This window comes from Dromiciops gliroides, chromosome 2, assembly GCF_019393635.1.
Source record: "Dromiciops gliroides isolate mDroGli1 chromosome 2, mDroGli1.pri, whole genome shotgun sequence".
Classification (NCBI taxonomy): Eukaryota; Metazoa; Chordata; class Mammalia; order Microbiotheria; family Microbiotheriidae; genus Dromiciops; species Dromiciops gliroides.
Genome location: NC_057862.1, coordinates 455,571,553 through 455,588,973, shown reverse-complemented (window position 1 = coordinate 455,588,973; position 17,421 = coordinate 455,571,553). Strand labels below are relative to the sequence as shown.

General features: G+C 39.6%; 1 protein-coding gene across 1 annotated transcript in view; it reads left to right on the top strand.

Annotated features, from left to right (window-relative positions):
• Positions 1 to 17,198, top strand: part of TSHZ2 (teashirt zinc finger homeobox 2) — a 484,962-nt gene extending 467,764 nt beyond the window's left edge. The window contains exon 3 of the mRNA XM_043988668.1: positions 16,230 to 17,198. The gene's annotated coding sequence lies outside the window, so the exon portion shown is untranslated. The remainder of the gene's footprint in view (positions 1 to 16,229) is intronic.
• Positions 17,199 to 17,421: the final 223 nt, after the last annotated feature.

Sequence of the window (17,421 nt, the reverse complement as noted above, 5' to 3'; positions counted from 1 at the left end):
GCCAATTCTGATGAGATTGAGGTCTTTGAGCCAATTCTGATGAGTGTTAGGCTCATTTACTGCCCAGATTAAATAGATTACTCCACCCAGTTGGGTGTGTGTGTTAATCCCTCTGTGAGGCAACTCTGATGAGTTTAAGGTCTTTGAGCCTTTTCAGATAAGTGTAAAATTCATTTACTGTCCAGCTCCTCCCCCATCTCTTCCACTACTCCATAAGCCTTTTCCTGTTTCTTTCATGTAGAATTTCACCTCTGCCCTTCCCCCTCCCCCAGTGCATTCCCCTCACCCTTCAATTTAACCCTAAAGATATCATCATGGGGCAGCTAGGTGACACAGTGAACAAAGCACCCACCCTGGACCCAAGGGGATCCCAGCCAAAACCCAGCCTCAGACACAAGACAGTCAGTCACCCACTGAATGACCCCAGGTATGTCCCCCAACTCCGATTTTTTATGGTTCTCTAGGGTCTTGTATTTGAAAGTCAAATTTGCCATTCAGTTCAGATCTTTTCATCACAAGTACCTGAAAGTCCTCTTTTTCATTAAAATCCCATTTTTTCCTCTGAAACATTATGATCAGTTTTGTTGGGTAGGTGATTCTTGGTTGTAATCCTAATTCCTTTGCCCTCTGGAATATCATACCCCATGCCCTTTGATCCTTTAATGCAGAAGCTACTAGATCTTGTGCTATCCTTACTGGGGCTCCACCGTACTTGAATTCTTTCTTTTTGGCAGTTCGCAATATTTTCTCCTTGACCTGAGAGCTCTGGAATTTGGCTATAATATTCCTAGGAGTTTTCCTTTTGGGATCTCTTTCAGGAGGTGATCAGTGGATATTTTCAATTTCTATTTTAGCTTCTGCTTCTAGAATTTCAGGGCAATCTTCCCTGAGAATATCTTGGAAGATGATGTCTAAGCTCCTTCCTTGATCATGGTTTTTAGGTAGACCAATAATTTTCAAATTATCTCTCCTGGACCTATTTTCCATGTCAGCAGGTTTTCCAAGAAGATATTTAACATTACCCTATATTTTTTTTTATTAATTTGGATTTGCTTTATTGTATCTTGGTTTCTCATAGAGTCACTAGCTTTCATTTGTTCAATCTTAATTCTTAGGCAGTTATTTTCATCAGAGAACTTTTGTACCTCCTTTTCCATTTGGCCAATTTGACTTTTCAAGCTGTTGACTTTTTTCTCATGTCTTTCCTGCATCACCCTCATTTCTCTTTTCATTTTTTCCTCTACCTTTCTAACTTTATCTTCACAGTCCTTTTTGAGCACCTCTATGGCCTGAGACCAATTCATATTTTTCTTGGAAGCTTTAGATATATGGGCCCTGACATTGTCATCTTCCTTCTTTCTGTCTTGGTGACTTTGTATTGGCAAAGCAAGCTCTAACCTGCTCCCTTTCCCTCAATCTAATTTCAAAGCTACCAGAGGTGTGATGGGCTAACAATTGGCTCTCTAAAAGGTCATAACACACTTTACACACTTTAAAGTTCAATCTGCACTATTAATTTTTTTCCAACACTTTCTAAAGTTTCCGAGGGGGTAAATTTTTGCCCTGAAATTTCAAACATTGGCTTTCTCTGAGGTGATGGGAGCTGGCTCCAGGGGAGCATTACTATTGAGTGGCCCACTATTTGATCATGAAGACAAATACCTCCCATTCAAACTGTGTGTTTACTGTCATACTCCATCTCATTATATTCAAAACAGAATTTTTTCCATCATTAACACAGCATGTGCACATTCATATGCTTCAACATTTCAAGGATGGGTAATTTCCTTGGTGTGGCTCTTCCCCCGCCAATTCAGATCTCAATCTGAATCACAAGTGTGCTTTGGGAGCTACTATGGCTAAAGAAGGTCATCCCCTTGTGGCAAGCATGATGATGAGCCCCTCTGTAAAATTAGCTAGGTGCCTCCTCAGATGACAGACTTAGAGTCCAGCTGTGGTCTTGTATTGAGAACTATCCCAGATTGTTAGAGTCAACTGGGCCTTGGCCATTATTGGCTAAACTTCTGAGATTCCAGGGTCACCTCTTTACCATAATAAGGGAACAGAATAGAATTTTAGTGGAAGGCTCTCTCTCTCTCAAACACACACACACACATACACACATGCACACACATGTGGTAAGGAGGCAACCCTGGAATCTCAAGTCATGACAATGGAGCCCAAACTTCAACAGACACTAACAAGCTGGAGTAGCTTTCTTTTTTTTTCTTTTCTTTTTTTTTGGGGGGGGGCAGGGCATTGAGGGTTAAGTGACTTGCCCAGGGTCACACAGCCAGTAAGTGTCGAGTGTCTGAGGCCATATTTGAACTCAAGTCCTCTTGAATCCAGGGCCGGTGCTTTATCCACTTAGAGTAGCTTTGAATATAGGCCCACACCTGGACTCTGTGTCTGTTATCTAAGAACCAACCTAGCTAAGCTTAGAAAGAGGGATTCGTTATCATACTTGTCACCAGGGGATGACCTTTGTTGGCCATAATAGCTCCCAAATACATGTGTGTGTGTGTGGGGGGGGTTGTATGTGTGTGTACAGAGGCAACTAGGTGGCACAGTAGATAAAATACTGGACCTGAAGTCAAAATTATGAGTTCAAAGTCCAGCCTTAGGGGGCAGCTAGGTAGCACAGTGGATAGAGCACTGGCCCTGGATTCAGGAGGACCTGTGTTCAAATCTAGCCTCAGACACTTGACACATACTAGCTATGTGACCCTGGGCAAGTCACTTAACCCCCATTGCCCTGAAAAAAAAGAAAAAATGAAAGAAAGAAAGGAAGAAAGAAAGAAAGAAAGAAAGAAAGAAAGAAAGAAAGAAAGAAAGAAAGAAAGAAAGAAAGAAAGAAAGAAAGAAAGAAAAGAAAAGAAAGACAGACCAGCCTTAGCTTACTACTACTGTAGTAGTTTGTAGGCAAGTCATTTAACTTCTTGGTTTCCGTCTCTATAAAATGGGGATAATAATATTATATATCTCCCAGGATGATTGTAAGGCTAAAATAAGATAATAATTTTAAAGTTCTTTGCAAACCTTAAAGCACTATATAAGTGCTAGCTATTACTATTATTATGTATAAAACATACACATAAAACTTTCGTGTAAATTTAAACCTTGAAAAGTTAGAGCTGGAAGAGAGTTCAGAGGTCATCAAATCCAACCCCCTTATTTGAGAGAATAGAAAACTAAGACCCAGACCTTGGGCCTATACAAATGACGATAAGAGTTCAGCCATTATCCACTATGGATCAGAGTCACAAAATCTCTGAGCTGGATAGGAATTCATCAGTACTTACCTGAAAAAGAAATTCTCTCCACAACATCATTGGCAGAATCATCCATCTTTTCATTGAAGAATTTTAGTGAGAAACCACCAACTACCTCCCAAAACAGACCATTTCACTTTGGGTTTTCAAGCCTAAATGGCCTCTTTGCAAGTTGATTCTGTCGTTCCTAGGTGGGTCCCCTTAGGAAAGCAAAACAAGTCTAATCCTTCTCAAACAGGAGAGCCTTTCAAATACTTGACAACAGTTCTCATGCACCTGTGACAGCTAGGTGGTGCAGTGGATATAGCACCAGGCCTCCTTTAGGAAGACTCATCTTTTTGAGTTCAAATCGGACCTCAGACACTTATTAGTGTGACTGTGGGCAAGTCACTTAACCCCATTTACTTCAGTTTCTTCATCTGTAAAATGAGCTGGAAAGGAAATGGCTCCATCTTTGTTCTTCTCCTCTCAAGGTTAAACACTCTCAATTTTTTCAACTGATTCTCTTGTGGCATGCCATTGAAACCCATCACCATTCTGCTTGTCTTCTTTTCAACATTCTCCAGATTATCAAGGTCCTTCCTAACATGTGACATCCATAACTGAGCACAAAACTCCAGTTGTGTTCTGACCAGGGCAGAGCCCAGAGGAACCATCATTTCCCTTGCCCCAGATAGGATGCTTCTTTATGCAGCCTAAGGTTGTAGTAACTATTGACTCATATCTAGCTTATCATCCACAACTTGTGTGTACGTATATTGATTTAATTTCAAAAGCAAATCATGTTGATGACAAGCTTCTAAAAACACATTATTCAGATAAGCCATGCAATTAAAAACTATAAATCCTTTACAGATTCCTCTTTATTTTGAATTCTTGGAAAGGGCTAAATTCTCCATCAGTCACACTTGGAGGAGACATCATCCTGCCTAAATGCCAATCACTCTACTTTCTTGTAGAAGGAAACCTATCAAGTCTACCCATCCAATGAACTCTTGTTAGTTATAGTAAATTACATTTCACTTTTGCTCTCCACTCAGTGACAATGGGTTTCGTTGCTAGAGTCATGTTGCTACTGATTTGGACTTCAAATTGTCACTATTTTTTATAGTGGTATTTGTCAGCATCGGGACCTCTCTCAAAAGATTTAAGTGCCCTTTTGGAGAAGATGAATCTTGCCCAATAAAAATGGATATGGAGGAGTGAAATTGCTTCATTTCTTAAATGGTCATTCCCCAATTGCCATATACACGAAAATGTTCTAATGTTAAATCTCTAATTGCAAAATCCATGATTATAATTAACAGTGAATCATCACTGATACTTCCCTTTCTGCTCCCATTCTGTTGCCCTCATCTTTTTCTACTCTATTATTTTCCTTTTAGAAAGGACAACAGATGGACAGTTTTGCAGAGTCTCTTCCATAGCCCAAAGAGGATTGATGGTTTTTATTAGTATAGCTTATCTGAACAAGGCATTTTTGGAAGCTGTTAGCCAATACCATCATCATTTCTGTCTCAAAATTCCACTTTGAGTTAAAAAAAAAAAAAGCCCATCACATCTTCTCCATCTGTTTAAGTCACTGCCCCTTTTAGAGACAAATGAAAAATTCTTCTAGCTTCACACTTGAATTTGTACCTGAATTTGAGTGCATTTGTTCCTATAATGGGCAGCCAAATGCAATGGCATTTATAAGGCTCCTGTTGTATGTAGTGCACTGTGATAGGTGTTGAGTGAGCTACACAGTTTAGATAAGTCCCATCTCTGCTCTCATGAAGTTTACAGTTTTGTAGATGACATATACAAATTACCATAATACAAAATAATACATGAGAAGCAAATGAGAAGTACAGAGTAATATATAGGTTATGATATAGGATGGGTCATGACCAAAGATTTACTACGTTAGCTATATTAACCCAGGGTAGAGGATGTGGAAAGGGAGGTAGGAGGAAGTCTTCATTGTAACTCTCCATCTCATTGACAAGTCAGGACCCCAGAATGAAACTGATTACATCTCTACCTAAAGGTTCTAATGGTACTCCTAAAAGATTTCCGTTATCAGCTCAAGCCCCGATTCTGATATATTCTCCCCAATATTGATAATTATAGTTAGCATATCCCTTATATCATTGATTGATTCAATTCTTAGTACCCCAGCATCATTCAACAAATTGACATTAGTTAGTTTTTACAAAGAAATATTTACTGAGAAGATAAAGACACCCCTCCAAAAGACCATGGTCCTGGTGTCCCCTAAAAGCCCTTGGCCCCTGGGGAGAGGATGCTACTCACTACAGTGAGCTTGCAGTTGCCTGCAAACTTTGATATTGATTCCAGTTCTTACAACTAGCATTTTCAATGTTTTGAAGCTGTCAAAGACATAATCATCTCCTCTACCCTTTTATCTTAGAGAGAGTCCACTAGATAGTGCTGTGGATAGAATGTTGGCCCTAGAGTTCAAATGTGACCTCAGACATCTACTAGCTGTGTGACCCTGGGCAAATGACCAGACCTGTGTTTGCCTCAGTTTCCTCAACTATATCATGGAGATGATAATAATTGCACCTGCCTCACTGAGTTATTGTGAGGATCAAATGAGATAGTATTTGTAAAGCACTTAGCATAGTGCCTGGCATGCAGATGCTATATAAATGCTTATTCCCTGCCCTCCCCTCTCCTCCTTTACCTAACAGACCAGAGACAAAAGCAATCATTGCCATGAGCTCTTTGGCCTAGACCCCAGGTAAGAGAGGTCCTATAGGCCCAGCGCCACTTGGAGACCTATATTAGTTTGTCCCCATCACTCCAACAAAGTCAAGAGGGAAAGAGAAATCAGTTTGGCCAGTACCCTTTAAATGAGCACTCAGTTCCCAACTTAGCAGCCAACCAAAAGGCAGTCACAAGAAAGAAAATAACCTTAGAATACTTGCATATGCTCTCAAGTTCATGATTGCATCAGGCAAAGAATGTTGTTTTGTTCATCCTCAAAAGACCTGGGCTCTCACTGGCCAGTCATTATACTATTTATATAGAATAACACAATATTAGGGTTAGAGGGGTCCTTAGGAATCACCTCATTCAATTTCCTGTCCATTAAAAGAATCCTTTTTGCAATATTCTTACCAATGTTCATCCAGGCTCCACTCAACTACCTCTACTGTCAGGGAACTCAGCACTTCAAAGGCCACCCATTCCACTTTTAATTCAAAATATTTCAAAATGAAAGATGACACCAGTTCCCTAGAACTATTGACTGCACATTTCCAACATATAAATTGGATATTTAAAACACAAACTGTTTACTTCTATGGAAATATGTATTCTTTAACACTGGGTTCTGTTTCTTTTTCCTGATTGTTCATGATAAAGCTCTGTCAACAAGGACTAGAAGAAATTCACAATAAAAAAATGGTTAGGAGGAAAAAAGCCTTCCTCTGTATCATGGTATAAATAGTCAGAATATCATTTTATTTAGATTGACATACCTTTAGTTATAATTAGAGAGAACCATATAGCAGTTAAGACTCCATAATACCATCATTAGTTGTCAAGAGATTTTCATAGAGCAGATTTTTTTTTTATACTTCCTTTTATTTCAGTTTCTTAACTACCTGGGTAGCCTGCCGTTGAAGGGTGTTCTTTAAGGAACAGATTTTCTGCTGCTAGAAAAATCTCCCAAGCTGACACACAAGTAGGTCATGGATGACATCTAGTGACAACAGATGCACTATTCCCCCAGGATCCCCAGTGTCTGCCTGGCTGGCATGGTTCTGTTCCCCAGGTGCCACCCTATTTCTCATGGTTTCACCTGACAACCATTTTACAAAGGATGATGAAAACATTGAAAGCCATTTTCGTGGGGAGCCCATACAGTTACATAAAAGAAGGAATGACAAAAAAATATCCCCATACCATCAGATACAATATTTTGGGTATTCAAGGCCTCTTAGAGAAAGAATAAGAAGAGATCACATTTATATAGCTCTTTAAGGATGATTAAAAGTTGCTTTCCATATATCATTTGGTCATCACTACAATGCTGTGAAGTTCTGTTTTATAGATGAGGAAAATGAGACTGAGAGAAGTTAAATGATTTGCCCAGGATCACATAGCTCTTAAATGTCTAAGGTAAGGGGCAGCTAGATGGCGCAGTGGTTAAAGCACCGGCCCTGGATTCAGGAGTACCTGAGTTCAAATCCAGCCTCAGACACTTGACACTTACTAGCTGTGTGACTCTGGGCAAGTCACTTAACCCCCATTGCCTGCAAAAAAAAAAAAAAAAAAAAAAAAAAAGAAATCACCAACCCCCCCCCCCCAAAAAATGTCTAAGGTAAATTTTAGATTCAAACTTAGGTCTTCCTGACTTCAAGGTCTGCATCCTGCTCACACCAGAAGCCATCAGCAGACAGGTCTCCACATTATACAGATGTGGATGGAGATGGAGATTAACTCAAAGCAGCCTTCACTTGAATACAACTCACATTTGGTCCATCCAAAGTGCTGCATCCAGCTTTGTAGGCAGTCTGAGGTGGGGGCATCCCTTCTGCATGTTCTTAAAGGACCTAGCAAGGTAGTACCATACACAAATGGTATCCAGATTAAAAAGAAAATAGGCAGGGCAGCTAGGTGGCGCAGTGGATAAAGCACTGGTCCTGGATTCAGGAGTACCTGAGTTCAAATCCAGCCTTAGACACTTGACACTTACTAACTATGTGACCCTGGACAAGTCACTTAACCCTCATTGCCCCACCCAAAAAAAAAAAAGGAAAAAAAGAAAAAAAAAGAAAATAGGCAGGAAGAATAGGGGTTGTCATATCAGAGTCAAAGGTTTCCTGACCAGCAATGTATAAACTCCTCTTCCCCTGTCTCCTCAAAAGAAAAGTGATGTGGGGAGAGAAAAAGCATTTGTCCAGAGAATAATAATAATAATAATGACAATGATGATAATAAAACATTTACATAGTTCTTTAAAGTTTACAAAGAACTTTATATATGTTGTCTCATTTGAGCCTTGCCCGAACCCTGTGAATTAGGTGTTATACTTTGTTTACAGATAAAGAAACAGGCTTAGCTACTTGCCCAGGATAACATGACTCATATGTGCCTCAGGGAGGATTTGAACTCAAGTCTTCCTGACTCCAAATCCTTCCTTGTAGTCACTAAACCAAGCTGCATCTCAATTTAAGGAAGGATGTGAGGATGCAATAAGACATGTGGGAAAGGACTTCCTAAACTGTGGAATATTATGAATCAAAGTTGAAAGTATCACATAAATGACTCCTTGGTGTCCACTCTCCTGCCCTTTGCTGCTTTGTTGGTTGGTTGGTAATTTGCCTTCTTTTTCTTATCTTCTATTCTTTCACATAGTCTAAACTCCCTTTTCACGTTAATGAAAATACATAACGTTTAAATAATTGTGATGTTCAGTTATCATCTAGGCTGATGATTCTCAAACCGATTTATCCAGCCCTGTCCTCTCTCCTGACCTCTAATATCACATCTCCAACTGCTTATTGGACTTGAACTGGATGTTTTGTAGACAAAAAAATTAAAAGTGTCCAAAACTGAACTCATTTTATTTCCTCGTACTTTCTTCCAAACTTCTTTATTACTGTCAAAGGTACCACCTTACTCCCAGTCACCCAGGCTCATACTTAGGTATCATTCCTGACTCCTCACTTTCTCATTCCACCACATCCAATCCTTTAGCAGATCCTATTGAATTTACTTTTGCATTATTCCTTCTTTGTCCCTTCTATCTTTTGACCCTCTACTACCCTGGTGCAGGCCCTCATCACCCCTCACCTAGACTATTTCACTAGCCTCTGGTTTGCCTCCCTACTTCAAATCTCTCCCCACTTCAGTCTATCCTTCATTTAGCTATCAAACTGATTTTCTTTTTTTTAATTTCCAAATTTTTCTCCCTTCTCTCCCCTCTCCCCAATACAGCAAGCAATCTGATATCGGTTATATATGTACAATAACATTAAACATATTTCTGTATTAGTGATTATCTCTTCGAAAGAAGAATCAGGTAAAAAAGGGAAAAACATCAAAAAAGAAAAAAAAAGTAGGAACAGTAGGGTTCAATCTGCATCCATATTCCACAGTACTTTTTCTGGATGTGGAGAGCATTTTCCATTATGAGTCCTTTGAAATTATCTTGGATCATTGTATTGCTGAGAAGAGTTAAGTCTATCACAGTTGATCATCAGACAATATTGTTGATGCTGTGTACAATGTTCTCCTGGTTCTGCTCATTTCACTCAACATCAGTTCATGTAAGTCTTTCCAAGTTTTTATGAAATCTGCCTGCTCATTGTTTCTTATCGCACAATCGTGTTCCATCACATTCATATAGCACAATTTGTTCAGCCATTCCCCAATTGATGGTCATCCCCTCAATTTCCAATTCTTTGCCACCACAAAAAGAGCAGCTATAAATATTTTTGTACATGTGGGTCCTTTTCCCTATTTTATGATCTTTTGGGGATAAAGACCTAATAATGGTATTGCTGGGTCAAAAGCTATGCACAGTTTTATAGCCTTTTGGGCATGGTTCCAAATTGCTCTCCAGAATGGTTGGATCAGTTCACAGCTCCACCAACAATGTATTAGTTCAAACTGATTTTCTTAAAGCACAGAGCTGACTATGTCACTCTCCTATTCAATAAACTCCAATAGCTCCTTACTTCCTTCATGCTCAAATACAAAGTCCTCTGGCTTTTAAAGCCCTTCTTAACATGTCCCTTTCTTCCTTTTCTAGTCCTCTTACCCCTTGTTTCCTTCCACAAATTTTATGGTCATTGGAACTGGCCTCCTTGCTGTTCCTTGATCAAGACACTCTTACCTACCAAATCCACACATTTTCATAGGCTGTCCCCCATGTCTGGAATTCTCTCCTACCTTTCCTCTACCTCCTGGCTTCCTAGGCTTCCTTCAAATTTCAGCTATAATCCTATCTGCTGCAGTAGAGCCTTAATGGTAGTGCTTCTCTCTGAGAGTATCTCCAATTTATCCTTTATGTACCTTTTTTCATATTTAATTGTTTGCATGCTGTAACCCCTTTTGATTGTGAGTTCTTTAAGGACAGGAACTCTCTTTGACTCTCTTTTTATCATCAATATTAAGCACAATGCCTGGCTCGTGAGAGGTACTCAATAAATGCTTATTGGTTTGTCTTAGAGGGGAAATGCTGATAATCATGATCGTTAGATATCTCATGAAAGGAGAGGAAGGAAATACAGATAGGGCAGCTAAGTGCTATACTGGTATACACAAAGTATTAAAAGGGCCAAAATAAGGCCTTCAGAAAATCAGGTAGATCCTCTGGAGGACTGATGATAAGACTTGGCTAAAAATTGTATAAGATGAGAGAACATTGAGGTGTGCAAGATGCCCTGGTGGAGAGAATACCCATAGTAGAGATCATAGAAACATAGAAATCCCAGAGTATAAAGAAACATCACCAAGTAAATGCTCTTCAAGCAGAGAAACCCACCTCAAGAAGTAGTCCCATAGAGTAGTGCCAAAAAAAAATTCTAGGCTTGAAATCAGATGTAAGTTCATATCCCAGCTCTGAAGTTATTAGCTGTCTGACTCTGGACAAGACATTTGCCTCTCTGATCCTTGATTTTCCAATCTGTAAAATGGGAATAGTTATATTTGTTTGACTTACCTCTCAGGGATGTGGAGAAAGAAATGTTTTGTAGGCCTTAAAGTTCTATACCCGTTCAAGTCAACAAATATTTATTAAGGGCCTAGAGCTTGTGAGGGAGCATGCCAAGATGAATGATATTCAGGGCACTGTGCAAAGATGAACAACAACCCAACCCCTGTCCTCATGCTTCCAAAATTAAAACACATATAATTCTTTACATCTGTTGGTGGCTCCATAATTAATGCAAAATGCTTTCTGCTTGGCTCTCCTTCATATGCTCTGTTTGATGAACACCAGCAATGACTTTTTTTAGATGTATAATTAAAATTGTTATGGATTTCTGCTTTATTTTTATAGAATTAGCTCAACACTTTTTAAAATGCCCATTTAGCAGTGTAGCTTGCCTCCCAAGCTACCTATGTCACTCACACTAAGAAATAGCCCCTTCACGTCTCTCCTCCTAATTAGAACTCCAGATACTTTCCATTTTCGTTTTCCTTTGCTAATGGCCTATCTTTTTAGACATAGAGAAGAAAAAAGAAAAATAATCTTTTCAAAAATGTAATTCAAATAATGAAAAAGAGAATTGGCATGTTCCTTATCTGACCCCACCCATTGAAATGCTTCCCTTCCTTCAAGACTAAGGTCAAGTGCCATATCTCTTCCATGAACCCTTCCCTGATCTCCCCAGGTCTCTGCTCAAATTGTACTGAAGCCCTTTGGCTGGATCTCTCTTTGTATCCATCATAAGCCAACTTGGAACTTATGTGTTTATTTATGGAGTCATATCCACATATTAAGATCCTCCATGGTCTTCACTGTGTTATTTTCATCTTTGTACCCCTTGTGCTTTTGTACATGGTGAGCATTTTTTCAAATGGATTCCAAGTTGAAGAAGAAAAATCAAATGAATGTGTGATTCCTAAATGATTGGAGATCAAAGCCCCTTCTAATATCTCATTAAGAGCTCTGGCTGGTGGTCCCAAGTAGCAGCATCCCTCACCCAGAGGAATCATGGCAGGATCTAAAGAACATTATGCAGGTGCAAAGCCAAGGATGGGGACAGCTTGGGATGCTATGGCCCAATAAGTGAATGCAGTGGGAAAAACATAGGCTCCAAAGGGTTTGCAGGGATTGAATTCCACTGCCTTCATCAAGATGTCAGTAATAATCATAATGATCTCATTTGACACATCAGAGAAGCTGATACCTTGTGTTCTGCCCCATCCTCAGAAGGAAGGCAATCATTTACAGATGAATGATCTGATAGTTTGGCAAACAAAGGCCCAGAGACCAAAGGGAACTGACCAAGGAAGCACAGGAAGTCCATATCAGCCAGGACTGACTGGGAACTTAGGGTCTTTTTTTTAAAATCACAATGACAGTTTATATAAGTATAAATTGCAGAGCAATACATATACACATATGAGAGAAAGTGAAACAAAAAGAGATACAGAGACAGAGCAATTCAGCTAGACCTTTCTCACATTCTAACTTATAGTTTATTTGTTTATATGTATTTATGTATGTATTATGTATATACGTATGCCAGAAAGAGAGAGAGAGACTGAGACAGACACAGAAGGGAGGCAGAGCGGGGAGAGGGAAAAAACCGACAGACAGGAAGACAAAGAATAAGAATCTCACTTGTCCTCCTAATACTAAGAAGATAGAGAATAAGGACCACATCTGGATCTATGATTTCATTGGCACAGGGAACTCCTAGGGGAGGAAATTCCCTCTACCAATGCAGGTTGATGCCTCCTCTACTACACATAGTTTAGAGAATTTCCTAGAGTACTGAGAAGTTAAATGACTTGCCCAGGGTTACATGACCAATAAGTATATGTCAGAGACAACACTTGAACCTGGATCTTTCTAGCTATCTGCTACACCTTAAAAGGGTAAAGATTATTATCATTTTACAGATGAGGAAGTCAAAGTTCAGGGCAGTAAGGTGGCTTGCCCTGGGTAATACAGCTAGTAAGTGGCACAACTAGCAGCCCAGGACTCTTAACTCAAGGTCCAGAGGTCTTTCCATTATACCAAGCTCAACAACATTGTTCACTGATATTCAAGATTTCCTCTGAAGAATGTTTTCCAGATAACCTATGGGACATATAGGTAGTAACTATAAGCTTAATCAATTCAAGAGGGAGAGAGGGATATAGATATTCTTAAAGTAAATATAGTCAGGGCTCCAAAAGTCTTGGTTCAGCTTCGTGCTAGTAAAGCTTAAAGACACACCAATACTTTTGGGACACCCTGTATTTTCACCTAAGAAGTAATTACACACAAATTATACATATTCAAGCAAGGCATAGTATTCCTTCAGACTGTAGGTGAATATAATTGAGATTAGTTGTAGGCAACATGTGGTACAACAACAATATAACTTACTAGTGAGATCTAGTGGCCCTGGATCAGCCCATCTGAAAGTTATCATCATGTCTTTTGTCTCTATTGTTTTTCTCCCAATCTTCAGCATTTCTGCCTTTCAGAATCCTTACCTTCCTTCAAGGCTCAGATCATGGTACCACCTCTTCTAGGAAATCCAATTTCTCTTTCTTATAATGGCATTGTTTGGGATCTTGTAATGACCACAACTATCACCATTTCACCTCCAACAAAGGAATTTAGAATATGTAACAGAAGAGATGATGGGAGAGGGCAACTAAAAATTTTAAAAGGAATAATAGACACCAAGAAGCCACTTATATGACACCAAAACAGATTGAGATGTTGACACTCAGCAGATGTTGCTGACCAAGAGAATGAATGAATGAAATATGATGTACATTCCTAAAGCCATGGGGGAATGGATCATCAATAGAAGATTGTGTAATACAATGGAAAGAGCACTGGATTCGGAGTGAGGGGAGTTGGGTTCAAATCCCAATTCTGACACTACCTATATAGCTTATATGACCTGAACTTCTGTGGGTCTCAATTTTCTAATTTCTAAAATGAGGGTATTGAACTCTCTTCAAGGTCTGTCTTTGAGCCTGGAGTGTACTGTCTCTTCATTTCCACCTCTTACTTCAAAGCTTCTTAAAACTGTGGGTCGCAACCCCATATGGGGTTGCATAACTGAATGTGGGGGTTGCAAAAAATTTGGCAACAGTAAAAGATTATGTATACCTATTTTATATATCTAAGGAAAAAATTTCTCAGGCAAAAACGGTTTGAGAGTGGAAAAAGTTTAAGAAGCCCTGCCTTGGCTAACCTAAGTTAATGAAGCGCCTAGTAAAGTCTCAGCATACAGTAGGAGCTTGACAAATGTTTGTTGATTGATCAATTGATTGGCATAATCACCTGGATTTTGTTCCACTCCTAAAAACCTAGTTCTTTTCTTTCTCAAGACATGATTAGTAGTAGATCCAAGTCACTTATCTGACTAGTCTATTTATTACCAAAAAGCAATGGGTAGATTAATCACCCCAAGTCTCCAGGGTTGAGTTATAGCCTGGGGATGAGGGCTGGGAGTGAGGAAATAGTGGAACAAATTGTGGTATGTCAATATGAAGTATACTGGAGAGTGTTTGGACTTGGAGTCAGGAAAATTAGTTCAGATGCTGCTTCAGATAATTAGTAGTTGTGTGACCCTGGGCAAGTCATTTGACATATCTCTACTTCATTTTAAAATGGGGATAGTAATAGCACCTACCTCCCAGGGTCATGATAAGAATCAAATGAGATAACATTTGTAAAGCGCTTTGCATTATATAATTGCTTTTGTTGTTCAGTCCTTTCAGTCATGTCCAACCCTTTGTGACCCCATTTGGATTTTCTTGGCAAAGACATTCAAGTGATTTTTCCTTCCCTTCTCCAGCTCATTTTACAGATGAGGAACTGAAGCAAATTGTGGTTAAATAAGGGTGTGACTTACCCCAGGGTCACACAGCTAGCAAGTGTCTAAGGTCCAATTTGAACTCAAATCTTCCTGATTCCAGGCCTGGTACTCTATCCACTGTACCACCTAGCTGCTAGTTATTATTATTGTTATTATTGTTGTTGTTATTACTTTACAAGGTTATTTTGAAGCTCAAATGAGATAACATATTTAAAGTGCTTTGCAAACTTTCAAGAGTCATATAAATGCTGGCTTTTATTGTTATTATTAATAGTGGAACATTACTGTGAAGTAAGAAATTGCAAATATAAGGATTTCAGAAAGACACGGGGAGATTTGTATGAACTGATACAAAATGAAATAAAACAGAATCAAAAGGACTATAACAATATAAATGGAAATAATATAAACCACAATAACATACATAAAAAGATGATTAAAGGATGCCAAATGATGAATAAATGAGAATTCAGTGATGATCTCAGAGAACAGATCATAAAACATAACCTCCCTCCTCACCAAAGAGAGACAAAGGACTACCAAGACAGAAAGTTATATACGTTGTCAGATGTTTTTGCTATATTAGATATTTGTACTTGTTTTTCCTTTGTTACAGGAAAGGGTACAATCAGTTGGTTGCTGGGGCAGGGGAGAGATGTTGAAAGAGAGGTGTCCAGAAATTGATCAGATGTAAAGACGAGGCATTAATGCAGTATATTCAGTTATCATCATCATCATCGTAATCTGGGGGAATCAAAAATGAAACAAACTTCCTGTGCCTCTGAAATTGAACTAGAATGCTGTCACCATGATGAAATGCAATCACTGGATGGGGGTATTTTTGCTTAACTGTTTTCCTTTGTTACAGGAGAAGACTCAGAGGGAGGTGAGGGATGGCAGAGGTATCTCCAGAAATTACTGTGATATAAAAATGAAAAACATTAATAAACCTTTTTTGTGTCATCTCATGGACTTTCCACAGTAGAAGCCATAGTTTAGAACCACCTGTTTGCCTGTCTTACATCACTTAGATAAAGCAACCCTAGAACATGCTATCTTTCCTTGGTAAAAATCAGTTCCAATCTTGCAGGGCCTAAAAATCTGGGGTAGTAAGCAGAGCCAGTAGACTTGGGTAATGTTTCCAAATTTTGCCACTAAAGTGAGTTATGTGATAGAGATTAGGCAAATAACTTTCCTCTCCCAGAACCTTAAGTTCATCTGTCAAATGAGAGGGTTGGGCATGGACTAGGTAATCTGTAAAGTCTCATTGAAGCTCTATGGTTCTAGACATCTAGATCCTGGTTAGCCATGACCTACAAAACATTCTCATAAATTAGCAACCCTTGTAAACCTCTGTGATCAGGCCAACTGGGGAAAAAAGCATCTTGGCCCATGCCTCAAGGAATAATGAATACTTTTGTTGTTTTGATTCCTATTACAGGACAAATGCCTTAGTTCCAACTTTCCAGCCTGAACCCCTCCCACTGAGCCATTCTCTACGCATCCCCCTGCTTCTGACATTGAACTCCTGACACCCAGCGCCGAGAAGACTGCCAAAAATCCCTCCCGCTATTCTTCTTCATCCTCACTAACAATTTGGTAATGAAGTATTGATTTCCACTTCTCTGCTTATGGACGATATTAGATTTTCATTGATAAACTGCAGCGGGGCTGTCTTGTCTCCACGGGCCCCTTTTCGCTGTCACTAAAACAAAGTGTCACTGGAGAGGGATAATGACTGAGAACATTGATGTACTTATTCCGTCAATTTGTAACAGTTGACAGGAAAAAGAAAAAAAGTATAATTCTTCATAGTGTAATGTCCAAGTGTGCTGCACTCGCCAGAGTCACGTTGGAGGCCTACTTTTCATGGTAATGTCCATTTCCTATTTATAACCCCTTTGGGACAGTTTGTCTAAAGGAAATGTTTCTGTTCAGTGCGGCTATTACTGTTGCACCTGGGTTGCCCAATCCAGCCTCTGCACTAGGGAATAATACATCAGCCCAAGCAGAAGAATTATTAAGTTAAAACAGAGTTGGAGCCAAAAAACCTCCGAACAATGTTAATCTTCGGTGCAAGTTGTTCAAGTAGTTGTGCTTAACCATGTTCCTGCCAAAGATTTCGTCGGAGAGGGGTGGGGAAGTCGTCTTTCTATCTTTTCCCTTCCCTCCTTCTTTTCTTCTTTGTGTTTGATTCCATGCCCACATTTTCACCCAAGCTCCACTACCATACTTGACCCATAAAATGGAGGAATTGGATGATTAATACAACTCAGAGATGATTGGATCCAAAAAGAGGGAGAGAAAGGAGGCTAGGGAATGGGAGGGAGGAGATTAAGCTGTGGGGAGAGAGGTGAAGAGAGACAGAGGCACAAGGAAGGAAGGCAGAGATAGAGGGTGCCATGGTGGAGGTGGAAGTAAAGTAGGGTGGGAGAGGGAAGGAAGGGTGGACAGAGAGGGAAGGATTAGAGGCAGAAGGGAGGGTAGTTTAGGGTATGGATAGAGAGAGAAAAGAAGAGAGAAAGGGTGAACAGAGGCAGAAGGGTAGAGGAGAGGGGACCAAGGAGTAGAGAGAAAGAAGAGAGGAGGAGAAAGAGAAGGGCCAGCTGGTAGACAGGGAGACAAAAAGGGGA